Genomic DNA, 12,334 nt, shown 5'->3' with positions numbered 1-12,334 from the left:
AAACAATTCTTGATACTTTCTTTTTAGCTCAGTCCTTGGTGCTCATCAGTACTCCCAAGAGCTCCATGAACACTGATCACCAGTCATACGTGTCTGACCTGTATGCACTTTACTGTACTATCACTAATTTTTTCTAGGCATATCATCTTGATTTTGGGTGGCAATTAATCCAGCAGTTACTGATGTGACATCACAGGAACTGAAACTCGCTCTTTGAGCTAGCATGGGGCTCTTAATCTTCTGGCTGACATGCACTGCCCTGTAATTGTTTCTCCAAGAGATGATGGCCTATCTTGCAAGTCCATATATTTGGATATATAATTGCTAGCTTGTCAGTATAATGGGCCAGGATATTGGAATTTGTGTTACTAATCATTTAAGGCAATAGGTAAGATAATAATTCATAGTAGGGATAGTAAAAGTCATCACAAAATATATTAATTACCAGAAGTGGATGACAGTCAGAGCTGGTAGAAATATTTTATTCCATTTGTGTTATGGCAGATATATATATATATAATCACAGAGAAACCTCCTGCCTGTCTCAGCCTGCAGACTCCTATTCATAGCACTGTAGAACGCTGTATAATGCAGACCACGTTTTGAGACAAATAATCATTAAGTGTTCACTCATATCAACAAAGCTCAAATTCACAGTCATAGAGATATAAACATCCAAAAATAGCAAATATCTTTCTTATAGCCACTAGTAACTGACACAGGTAGCATCTTTAATTTTGTGACATCTATATTTGGTTTACAGGAAATTATCTCTTCTGAGCGTGGAACACTTCACATCCATGCCCACAGTTTGTGATTAGTTATGCAGCTCATAAAACTCCATAGAAAGATTGGTTTCCTATGAAAAAACATATCCTTTGTTCCTTTATTCCACCATCACTGATGTGACAGTCCAATTCCATCTCTAAAACACTTGCTGCTGTCTCCTCCCTATCATCCCAATGAAAAAGCTTGTGTGTGTGCTAGCCAGCCAGCCCTAGGCATATGCTAATAGGTCAGCTGCTACTACCAAAGACAGTGTTGGACAGACAGATGCTGTGATCACGTAAATCACATTTCCCTCAAAAATCACACCAGTAGTTCCATGGAAGTGGGAAAAAAAGGAACGAATACTGTCATAGAACGACTTGGGTTGGAAGGGACCTTAACGATCATCAAGTTCCAACCCCTCTGCCGCAGGCAGGGCCATCAGCCTCCACATTTAATACTAGACCAAGCTGGTCTTTCAAATGCTGTACTTCCAAAATCACCCATAACAATATGTCCAACTAATAACTTCAGTTGAACATTACATTAATTTCCTTTTTCCAGCTGCCCTTCAGCCTCAGCATAACTGTCAACTGAAAATTTTTGCTAATGGCTATGTTCTTTTATATGCCAGTCCTTGATTAAGAGATCAAAGACACTGATTTCAAAACTAGTCATTATACACTGCTCTTCAACTTACTAACAAGACTTTCACTGTCAGCCTGGCAATACCTGTCACAATATGGACACTAGCTACTTTCAGTCTGTTGATCCCTTACAGAAGTTGGCTGAGTTGAATTTTCTTATTATTCATCAGGTGCAGAATTTGCTCTGCTAACAAAGACACCTACAGAGCTTCCTCTATTCAGTTTATCAAAATGAAGACCCAGAGGTAATAAGGTTAGAGTGAACAAATGCTCTCAGAAGGGAAAAATACTATTTTCTAATGTAAAAGAATGAACTGAAACCAGTAGTTTCAAGTTGTCAAGATAGATATATCTGAAGAAGTATGTACACTCTTTAACAATGAATATGATCAACATCTGGCGTACAGTGAGCAAGTTTGGGATTTACATTCCTCTGTATACTCAGATAGAGGACCATAACTTTAATGTGGGATGAAATTTGGTCCAGGACATCATGCTAGGTTCAGAATGAAGATTGCCTCAGTAATAACTTTGAGTCCACATCACTGAAAATGTCATCTTGGATAATCAGGTGGATCTTTTTGACTTTAAAAGCCATTGAGTAAGAAATTAAATGCCAAGTTAAAGACTTATGAAATCAATATATGTGGTGTAACTGACAAACCTTTAGTTATTAGTATAGGAGCCAGCAATACACACCAACACTGAATTACAATAACACATATTTCTCTCATTCTCCTTTCTTGCTGAAGTATCATTTACAGGGATTCATAAACTGACAAATATATTAAAAGCCTAAAGTTGTGGTCACATTATCCATAGAAAGGCTCTCACAATGGTCAGAGAGGACAATGCAAGAATGCCAGTATAAGAACATATGTTTCTATTGGAATAAATCATAATGCTCATAACAGAAATAAAACTGCAGTGATTAGAAATTGTAGCATAAAACAGAGTCTTTTTTTTTTTCGTGACAGCAAGGCTAAGACTATTTGGGCCCAAACTGATGAAAACAACTCTTTGTTTAAATAGGAAGGAAACTTGGGGGAAAAAAAATCAAGGAAAGCTGAATACGCTGTGCTTAGAGAGGGTTATGAGCTGCTAATGACAATGTATTATTTTGAGTGAGGAGAGGAAAGGGAAAACAGTGACATAGCAAAGTGATGTTTTAACAATAACACTTTGGAAGTCTTATGAATAGATTCCTGACCTTTGCTGCAAAACAGAAGGGCACCAGGGCCCTACAGAGGTTCACATTTACTTCGCAAAAATAAATAGCAAGAAGACATTGTTGTAACCAGGCAGAGCAAACATATACGTAGCATTAGCACTTCAGTGTGACACTTCAGGCAAAGGCAGTGCCTCAGAACAGAAAAAAAATGAAACACAATGGATGGGAAGTATTAGGAGGGAGCTTCATGCAGTCCTTCCTTATTCTTCTCATTTCAGTTAACAAGTTTTCCATGTTTTTGGCACAGTGAAGAACTGGGCTGCAGTGTAACGTTTTCTTAGCTTATGTGGCTTACATGCTGCAGGTTTTTCACACCACGTCTGTCCTACTTTGACACACCACCCAGTGTCTGTCTAAACAAGGAGGGGAGCGGTTCAATGGTGGAATTGGATGGTCAAAATAATGAGCCACATTCCCACGTGCATGTAAACATCTCAGTCATCAGCACACCAGTGCCACTGACTTCAGCTAGACCAGTGCCAGTAGAATACACGAGTGTCTTCTGCTCCATTTTCTATTCAGGCAATAGAATCACAGAATCATAGCTTCACAGAATGACTTGCGCTGGAAGGGACTTCAAATATAACCTCCACCCCCCTCCCTCTCCACACACACACACCATGGGCAAAGTTGCCAACCAGGCACTAGATCAAGTTGCCCAGGGCCCAGTAGTATCCTGCAGAGTCTCTTTACTTGCAGCATGTGTTCGCTCCTCTCTGGTAGGCCACAGCACATACTCTGGTGTGAATTGCACAGTCCCCAGGCTGTTGCAAAGATCTGGATTGTCAAGGCGAGTGAAACTAAAGGATATCTTTGTGATCAGCAAATTCTGTCCGAGGCTACACATTATATGCTACCATGCCTTCTAAAATAAACAAGAGGCCAGAGGGGAAGGGTTTGTTGAAAACAGCTCGTTTGTTCCAACTGCTTTCCTTGCTGGAAAACAGCAAGGCAAAAGCATCCCTCAAAGCAGCACAGAGAGCTCATTGTGAAGAGCCAGCAAGTGACTCAGAGCACTGGAATTGAAGACGGCACCTCTCACCTCCAGGTCACCCATCTCTAACTATTTGCAGTTAGTGGAGGCAAGAAGTTATTGCCATCAGAGGGGCATTCAGCGAAATGAGCTGGTTGTCTGAGGACAGCTGTCCAGTCACACAGACCAGCCTGATATTATTGCCCAACACATTCTACTCTCCCAGGCTCTAGCCATGGCCATTCAATCATCCTCTGAATGGCCTGAAGCTCCAAGGGCCACCAGGCACACACTGCTGCTTGTCTCACTCAGTGACAGGCATGGTCACCCACTGAGAAATAGACAAAGACCTTCTCATGTTCCCTTTGTTCCTCAGTTCTTTCTTCCCTCAGAAAGAGCTGCAAGAAATGTTGTCCATACTTTTCTCCACTTCTGCTGAGCCCAGGCATTGAAAAGTGATTGGCCACGCCATAAAAATCATGAGTGCTAAACATATTCTATTTTGTATTGTTCAGTTCTCTTTTTATTTTTTGCATTTGTTTCATATTTATATTTTCAATTTCTTTTTTTTTTTTCCCTCCTTCTTAAGAAACTTTGAGACACGAGCACTCACATGGATCCAAAAGCACAACCTTCAAGGAACATTTCAAGCACTCTCATGCTCTCTTCATAAAAAATAGGAGCTGGCAACATTGCCCCAGCGCTGATTTAGCACAATGCTGCTCAAATTCCAGGCACAGAGCAAATATCAGTAGCTGATTCCCAGTGGAGCTTAGAGGAGGTTGGTGGGATGGAGAATCAACTGCAGTGCACTTGGTTTGGGGCCAGAGAGACTAATATTGGGCCCTCGTCTATTGCAAGTCTCACAAAGAGCCCCGTAAAGAAATTAAGACTCTCTGGTACAAACTCAGCAGAGCTGTGGTCTCAATTGCTTCTCAGCCCTCCCAACAGAGGCTATTGGAGGTTAAAGCTTTGTACTCTCCAGGAGAGCATAGATCCCTTCATCACTGCACAAGAAATATGTCACACTTTTTGTTTTGACTCTGAAAGTTAGTTTTCTCCTTTGTGCCATCATCCATCCAGCAAGAGGATTAATATAAAATATTATGGCAAAGAAGGCTGTGTCTTCAGGACAGGAACTTCATGTATTTACAGAGATGCCATACAATTTACTTCCTCAATATCTGCTTTCCCCAAGTCTTTGTGCTTCCATCACTTCCAGGCTGCCCAGTGTTGCTGGCCAGCAGCCAGGAGCACAGCAACTGGCTACATCAATCACTTCAGCAGCTTAATCAAACTCTTCCTCCTTTTTTTCCCCCTATATCAAGGAAATGGCCTGCAGTTCTCACAGTTTGCTGGAAGCTTTATCTGGCTGACATTGGAGCATCTCAAACAGGCAAAAGATTTTACCTCCCTTTTGAATTCAGAGACACAAACAGGTCTAGAAATACGTTTTAGGCACTGGACCCTAGGAAAGGATGTCATAGGCTAAAACATAATCCATGCAGAGCTAAGCACTTGGAAATTTACTTTCACAATATGCAACACCCAGCAGCCAAAAGCATTCTGAAAAATAATATCATCCCAGAAGAAATTTTCTGACACCCTGTGAGAGGGGTCAGTGCAAAAGAAAGATTCTCCACACAGACCACAAATGTGCTCGGATATCTGTCAATCTTCATGATGTAGATCTCTACTTTCTCCTCACAGATGAGCTGCCGTTGTTCACTTTAACCTTCCTGTGCTCAGCCAAGCTCAATGGTATTCAGAAAAACAGCTCTTAGTGCACGAGGCAAAGTTTGGCACTACGTCCTAAGTGGGCATACACTGTATTGGGTGAAATGAAAGAAAAAAAGACAGTTTTAAACCCTCCTGAAACTGGGCATGCATGAAGATAGGAATGCAAGACTCACAGGATCAGAAATAGCATGTATCAGCAGCAAATCTGCTGCTGTAACTCGCAAAGGATTGAGTGCTAATGGGCTCTGGTCTCCACTCCCAGTGTTGTGGATGCATTTGCTAATCAGAGAAGATAAAGGAAACAAACACTTAAGACATTATATGGAATTTTTTATAGATTATATTCACCAAGTGTCTACAGTGAAATTTAAGCCTTGTGTCTAAGCCTCAGTCAATAATGGGCCTTGTATCTGTCACTATATTACTCATGAAGTATGCATTAATGAGTGTTTATGTGCCCTCTAAATGCCTGAACAAGTGTCAGAACCAAAGTTGTTAGAACCAGGGATTTTTCAGTGCAGCATACTGTTGAAAATAATTATTTCAGAGTGAACCAAGACTGGATATTTTTTACTGGCCTTTTTAATAAATGCAAAGCACAACATTCCCCAGGGACATACATGATGATCAAAATGTTGAAGGTATCGATAATGCCATTTTCCCAGGATCCAGGAAACTTTGGTTCTTTCTGCTCCCTGACAGCTGAACTGGGGTAATCAATCCCTAAGGATGTGAACAAAATAAACTGAAAAATAACTTCAGTCCTGGAGTTTAAATCTTTCTTCTCACCTAGTTTGACTTGAATTGTTTTATATTTTGTGACCCATTTAGTGACTGTAACAATAGATCTTTCTTATTGTACCAGAACTGCATGCAACTATATTCCTGCTTCTAATAAAATAAAGATTTAAATACAGCAGATTATTTTCTCCACCCTGTCCGACATGAGCTATAATCAGATTTTTTTCTCTCCCTTTCATGAACACCATCTGTTTGTGACCATTAAAATCCATTCTCTATGCTGAAGAGATGGGAATTCAGAGGGATGTGTTCGAGCCACTGTCCAAGCAGTACTGTCATTCCTAAGGGATCCATTACAGCTTGACACACCCAAGTATTTATGAGCCATAAACTGCCTGCCTAAAATGGCGATTCATCACCGTGCCCTGACAATGACAGAGTGTGTTGTAGCTGTGAGAGAGGGGGAGGAGGGGAAGGGGCTTTAAGAGGATTTTTTGAACCAGCAGTGTTATATAGCATCAGTTTTTTTTCCCACTATGGCACCTCGTTTCCAAGCCATTTGCTTTGACAGTTCTCACAGCCAACGTTAAATTAACAGATGCCTTGGAACTGGATCCCAAACAAGACAGCTACAAGGTCACTGCTTTCTGGCGTCATCATCTGCTCTGGGATCGGGGCTGGCTCGGTGTGCACACAGAGCATCCAGCTGCTTTCCCCACTGCAGTGCTCACCTCAGGGCTGGCTGTTGGACAGGGTGCGGCTCCCACACCAGCGTGACTGAGTGCCCGGCTCTCCGCATCCAGGTGCAACCTGAGCAAAAGGCCACACGTTTTACATTCCTACTAACTTTTTTTTTTTTTTTTTTTTTTGCCTGCTATTTCTGAGGCAGATTTTATCCTCATGTTACAAAAGCGATGTTAGAAAACTGATGAAAGAAACAGCACCAAGATAAATGAAGAAGTCAGACAGAGCAGCAAATGGGATTTTCGACAGAGATCTAATACAGATAGATAAATTCAAGATTTTTGCTCCACAAGGCAGCATAGTTCTCACACACACATAAGGAACTGCGAAAGAGAACAGAGGAAAGGAAATACAAATGCTGTCAAGCGTAAAGGTTGTCTTCCATAAAAATTGGCTCTGAACACTTCTGAAGCTTTCTGAATTGATTACTGTAAAATTTAGATGGAATTTGTATACTAAAAATCACTACCACTGTAGGAGCTGTTTGTTTTATTTTTAGACTTACCAGCCTAACATTCTAGCTCAGTACATCTCAGTGCCTGCCCCCATCTGGAGATTTACAAACAAGGCTCCTGCTTCTTAAGTTCCCTGGGAGTCCCAGGCTTACATGCATGAACAGAGAACACCAGTACACCAAGAGCATTTTGTTACACGGACGGCACCATAGTCTGACTTCTGTTTCATTAGAAAAATAAATATTGAGAAAGATAGGGAAAAATAAGAACAAGACGGATCAGGAATTCTTAATTCTTAATTTTAATAACCACTATGCATTGAATAACCAAACGACAGACACAGATAGACACTTGGGACTGAAACTGTGCTCCCCATCCTGTGCTAAGGGCTTTCACAAAAGGATTGCAGAGCCTGAGCCACAAAGCCTGATCCCGTGTGTTTCTCTTGTCTGGGCCTTCAGCTGCCTTTCCTACAGTGGAACAGTCTCACCATTGTCCCCAGCTTCCCATCAAAAGCATGGGTATTCCCCTTGGGCTGCAGCTTCCCATTTTCCAGCCAAGTTCTCCCAAGCAAGTAGGGAGATGTGCAACAACAACAACAACAAAAAAAGCACAACACCATTACTTCTGGTTACTTTGAAAGCAAATGGAAAAACCGTAACACCTACAGCCAGTGGGATGAAAGCTCTGCTGAGTCCTGACTTGTTTAAGCATCCGGAAGGGGGCGTGACCTCGCAAAAGGGGTCGACAACTCGCATTGTCCATCACCAAACTTCCAGCTGCCTTCACTGCTGAGAAAGGCATTCACTCCGCAGGGCTGCCCTAGCACCTGGGCGAGCCTCTCGCTACACAGCCTCTGGCGAGCAGCAACGACCTTGCTCCTGCACGGCGGCCGCAGGCATTAAGTAGAGCCCAGGGGCTGTACGAAGCGGGTAGATCCGGCCGAGCCGCACTCTTGGGCGCCCCCTTCTGGCCGGCGGCCGTCATGCGAACAAGTTACGCACGGACGGCTGTGAGCCGGAGCGAGGAAACTGCTTTCCGCGCTTCGCGTGACAAAGACACCATTTTAGAGAAACCTTCCCCTGAATTACCCAGACAGTATCACTGAGATCCGCCAAAGCTGCCCAGCGGTCCTGTGTTTACTTGGCATCCTCCTCTGTTTATCCCCACCCCAAACCTCACCTGTGTGAGGAGGGATTTACTCACGTGTTTTTGGAGAAGGAGTGAATATTATCACTGGTGGCCTTCAGAAGAAGTGCATGTTAAGATCTGAGCAGAAAATAAATGAAAAGAGACAGCAGTCATATGGTACAGGCTGTTTTCCAAGGGTGACGTTTTCTAGCAAGTGTTGGCTTGTGGTACCAATAAGAAGCTAAGATGGGTGTGAAAAAAACTGATTGATATGAATAAAATACAGACAACAACACGGTTGCCCAGACTGAAAAGCATATGAGCTTCTTTGAGGAATTTCCACTATGTCCTTGTCACACACCACCTTGGAGAGGTCTGTAGAAGAGCCTCACAAGTGAGTTCACGTCATTGTTTCCATCTGACCAAAAAAAGAAAAAGAGAAAAAGCAGAAAAACGCGTGCTTATTTTCAATCAGCCATAATGTTTGAATTCAAGGAGAGATGGGAAGAGAGCCTGTAAGTAACATGCCTAAGAGAATGTCATTAACGAGAAAGCACATCACATGAGTGACCAGCAAACGCTGGTATCTGAAATGTGTACAACCCATGGCATTAAACCAGGCATTCATTGCACATATTCCATTTTCCTACTTTACCTTTTGTGCTTGTCTTGTCCCTGCATCTGGGGCCCAAAGGTTGCCTTGCACACCCACAAGGGCACGCTGCATCCTCTCCTGTTCCTGAAAGGCACAGCTCATGGCATCGCTCCTAAGCTGAGACTGCAGCTCACTGCCAGCACTGAAATGAAGGAGGAAGGCTTGCACAGATGGGCTCCCTCCTCAGCTGGGAAGCAAACAGCCAGAAACCTTTTCTTAAAACCCTTCTCAGCTGTGATTTGCTGTTTGATCCACATGCAGATAGCTAGCTCCCCTCTGAGCTCCAGGGTTTCTGTGAGGGCTCCAAATGCAAGTAAAAGGGGCTTTGGGCTTTGTGCAAGGGTGAAAGTGTGGACTTTATGTAGACATAACCTCCATCAGCCTGAAGCAGTGCAAAGAGCCCTACTTCATATTATGTGAATAAGTTGGAGAGTAAACCAGCAGAGCAAGAAGTTTGTGTTTCATTGCTGGTTCTGCCACTGTCCTACTGTGAGACATTTTTCATTCTCTGTGCTACAGTTGTCTCCATCTGCAGGGTTCTATTACTATTTACTTTTTATTATATATAAAAATCTTTTAATGTGCATTTCAAGAATCAAACATGCGGGCAGGATTCCCTTTCTGTGGCCGCATTCTTTCTCCCTTTAGAAGTACTTGTAAAGTATTTAACATCACACACACTTCACACTATAACTTAGGTGAAATCACTACAGACATCTGCCTGCTCTATTTTTAGTGGAACATTAGCTTTATCCTTGTCAAACATCAGGATATGATGGATATTAATGTATGTGTTTACAGAACTTGTGCACCAGTGCAGTACTAGATGTTATTTATACTAATCAGGAATCAGAAGGAACTTGTTATAGTAGAGTTTATAAAGAAACTAATTGACATAGTTTGTAACTAAAAGTAAATATTAATATAATCTTGTAAAATACTTTTGCTTTCCTCTTTGTTCTAAAGAATCAGATAATAGCAAACACCAAAATAATTAAGTTTTATTAGATAATCTTGAAAGTATGAAGGCAGTAGTTAAAACTCAATTGTATTTTTATAGCACTGATGGGAATCTTGAAATTAAGCCACAAAATATTCAACTGCTTTTTCTTTTTCTTTTTTTTTTTTTTTTTTTTGGTCTATTTCACAGAATCATTCTTAAGCATCAGTTTTTTTTGACAACCGAAACTTGATTTTCCTTTAACTTTTTTTCAGTAGTGAAGATGCATGAAGTAGAAGGAAAGACAGATGGATCTTCTTGAACTGAGAAGGTTATTGCTCACCAAACATGTTTCCACCAGAGAGACATTTATGTTTTCTGGCTGAGAGTTAGAAGCAACCATAAATATATGATAAGCCAGTCAATGTTGTTCAATGACACTTCTGTTAATTTGCATAGGGTCTATCTAATGATGTTAGTCTATAAAACATGAAGATTATATCTCCTGAATCACTCTCTGTTCTGAAAATGACTCATAGTTCCAAAAGGTTGGTTTAAACTTAAACAAAAGCAAGAAGGTACAAGAGAAATATTATGAACCTATCTACATTATTTTTGCTTTTCACAATGTATTTTTAGTGAAACTTTTGTTCCAGCAAAGTCTCAGACTGTCCCCAAGGCTTTGCGTAAAACCCTGAGTCTTTGTTCCTTGAGACTATGTTTAAGCTTCCAGAAATTTCTTTTAAAAACTTGATAAGTCTTTTTTTTTTCTTTTTTAATATATATTGTAGTGTTGGAATTGCACCACATTTAGTTGGGCTGCTGTAAGTAAAGTGAGTCCTTTGTGATTCAAAAGGAAAGGCAAGATGTATGGAGCCTGTGGCAGGCCTGCTCTTATGCTTAAAGAGAAGATTAACAAAAGGCATTCAGCATGTACAGTCTGAACTTTTCCTCAAAAAAATCACTTCATGCACATATGCTTTTGTCACTGAGTCTGAGGCCAATAATACGAATATATGTATGTTAAAAATCTTTGGTATGAATATTCTTTCCCTATGCCCTACAGTTCTTGAAAATACATGACTGTTTCTAATTTGAGTATCTTCCAATGAACAGCCTCTTCTGAGTGCAGTAACAATTCATGCTGTAAGGTGCAGCCACACCTTAGATCCAGTAAAGACTCTACATAAGAAATGTAGCGCTCTTTTCCAAACCCTCTTGCTCACTATTTTTCTTTCTTGTCTCTGGATGGCCATTAAGTGCATGCCCTCCAAGCCCATTTTCACTGGAGACACAGGAGGCCAATTCATTGTTTGGATTCCCCAGTTTGCCACGTGCTTGCTTTGCAATTTGAACCAAGCCACACTCAGACCCTCCAACACATGGAGGAATTTCTGCCACGTAGGAGTCTGGCACCTCACTGTATTGTAGAATCTGAGCTTCTCTGTGCTTCTATTCTCTCCCCACCCAAGTATGATCTAAAAAGAAAAATCAGAGAGCCTTCTCTGTTTTACATGGACCTGAAAAAATAAACCTTAGACTGAGACACTCAAATGTTGTAGTAATGGAAGCCTGAAACTGTTTTAACAACAAACAGTTGAAGAAAAAAAAAGTCTATGAGGAAAACTGAAGTATGGGTATAAGGACACCTTCTTAGAGGGTTAGCAAGAATTCTGCCCCACTGGGAACATAATTATTAAAATAAAAGACTGAGAGTAGAGTGGCCCATGCAATAGCAAATGCTGGCTACCATTTCATATGCATGCTCAAAGCTGCTTTTCCAGATTAGATACTGCATTAGCAAAGCAGTACTCACTAGGCTTCCCGTGGAAGAAAACTGAAGCGTAGGTAAGAATTTCTCTGTCCGAATCTACCACTTGGGTTACTTTTTCTAAAGTAACTCCATGAATTAATTTCTTTCCTATGAGAAGAGAAAATAAATGTGTAAGGGAAATAAAAAATATTGATCTTTATCAGCGTATGTGAAGCTGATGTAAGGCTTTTCTCCCACAAGTCCACAGGGAGACAAGCACTATCATCTCTAGGCAATAAACTTATTTCATGTACTGAGGAACTCCAATTTGTTCACTGTTAGCAGCTTGGAGAATTCATTCACTGGTCAAATGATACTTCACTTTGAGACTGATTATGCCTTAGCATTTGACTTAACTTACACAGATGTATTTATTTGCTTTGAAATATTGCTATCTACTTGAATATCAGTCCACACACTATACTGAACAAAAAAAACTGAGCTGCACACTACTCTTACATTCCAAATTAGAGCAGTCTTACTGTAACAGTGGTAA

General features: G+C 41.0%; 1 long non-coding RNA gene across 5 annotated transcripts in view; it reads right to left on the bottom strand.

Moving 5' to 3' along the window:
- LOC116217585 (uncharacterized) overlaps window positions 1-9,260 on the bottom strand; it is a 128,780-nt gene extending 119,520 nt beyond the window's left edge. For 3 of the 5 annotated variants that reach the window (XR_014880248.1, XR_014880249.1, XR_014880246.1), the window contains exons 1-3: window positions 9,086-9,260; window positions 7,968-8,848; window positions 6,832-6,910 (exon numbers count right to left, since the gene is read on the bottom strand). This is a non-coding gene — a long non-coding RNA (uncharacterized LOC116217585). The remainder of the gene's footprint in view (window positions 1-6,831; window positions 6,911-7,967; window positions 8,849-9,085) is intronic. The other 2 variants (XR_004162278.2, XR_014880250.1) reach the window with 2 other exon arrangements.
- Window positions 9,261-12,334: the final 3,074 nt, after the last annotated feature.

Source organism: Meleagris gallopavo, chromosome 1, assembly GCF_905368555.1.
Source record: "Meleagris gallopavo chromosome 1, MGAL_WU_HG_1.1, whole genome shotgun sequence".
Taxonomy (NCBI): domain Eukaryota; kingdom Metazoa; phylum Chordata; class Aves; order Galliformes; family Phasianidae; genus Meleagris; species Meleagris gallopavo.
This window is presented reverse-complemented; position numbering and strand designations above follow the sequence as displayed.